Raw genomic sequence first — 983 nt, forward strand, 5'->3', positions numbered from 1 at the left:
TAAAACATAACACAGTGCATGCATGCATATGCATGCATGCATGCATATGCATGCATGCATGCATGCATGAGTTTGTATTTTTGTATGATAAATTAAAAATAATAAAATTGTAATAAAGAAAAAAGATTTGGGTTTCTCCCCATCATCTAGTTTTAGGGTTTAGGGTTTTTAGGGTTTAGGGGTTTTAGGGTTTAGGGTTTATAGGGTTTTCTTTGCAGCATTTAACTCTAGGGTTTAGGGTTTGTACAAGGGTTTAGGGTTTAGGGTTTAGGGTCTTCATCTTCTAGCTGATGTTCTTTGCCTACTTTTTGTGGATTATGTTTAACACTCTTCCCCCAAACCCTCAACCAAAACCCCAAACCCTAAACCCTAAACCCTAAACCCTCGATTTATTTTTTAATAATTTGTACAACATCTTCATCTTCTAGCTGATGTTCTTTGCCTACTTTTTGCGGGTTATGTTTAACACTTTTCCCCCAAACAATAGCAAACCAAAACCCTCAACCAAAACCCCAAACCCTAAACCCTAAACCCTAAACCCCCAAACCCTCCTAAACCCTAATTCAGCATTTATTTCTTGATGATCTGCACAACATCCTCGTCTTCTAGCTGATGTTCTTTGCCTACTTTTTGTGGATTATGTTTAACACTTTTCCCCCAAACAATAGCAAATTTAAACTCATAAAGAATAGATTTATGTATACGCATGCAAAAATGTTCGACTTTTCTATTTGTTGTAGATAAAATTATTGGGGCTTTATAGTCAGGGATTTGACCTTTTGGCTTTGTATACACACGCACTAAACTCAAATACTCCCATATCTTCTCTAATAAACCATCCAGATTCAGCTGCATACACAAACAATAAACAATAAACAATAAACAATAAAACATAAACCCTAAACCCTAAACCCTAAACCCTCAAAAAAAAAATTTTTTTTTTTTTTTTTTTTTTTTTTTTTTTTTTTTTTTTTTTTTTTTTT

The sequence above is a fragment of the Eimeria mitis genome, genomic scaffold (genome assembly GCF_000499745.2).
Source record: "Eimeria mitis Houghton genomic scaffold, Emh_scaff968, whole genome shotgun sequence".
In the NCBI taxonomy this organism is placed as follows: Eukaryota; Apicomplexa; class Conoidasida; order Eucoccidiorida; family Eimeriidae; genus Eimeria; species Eimeria mitis.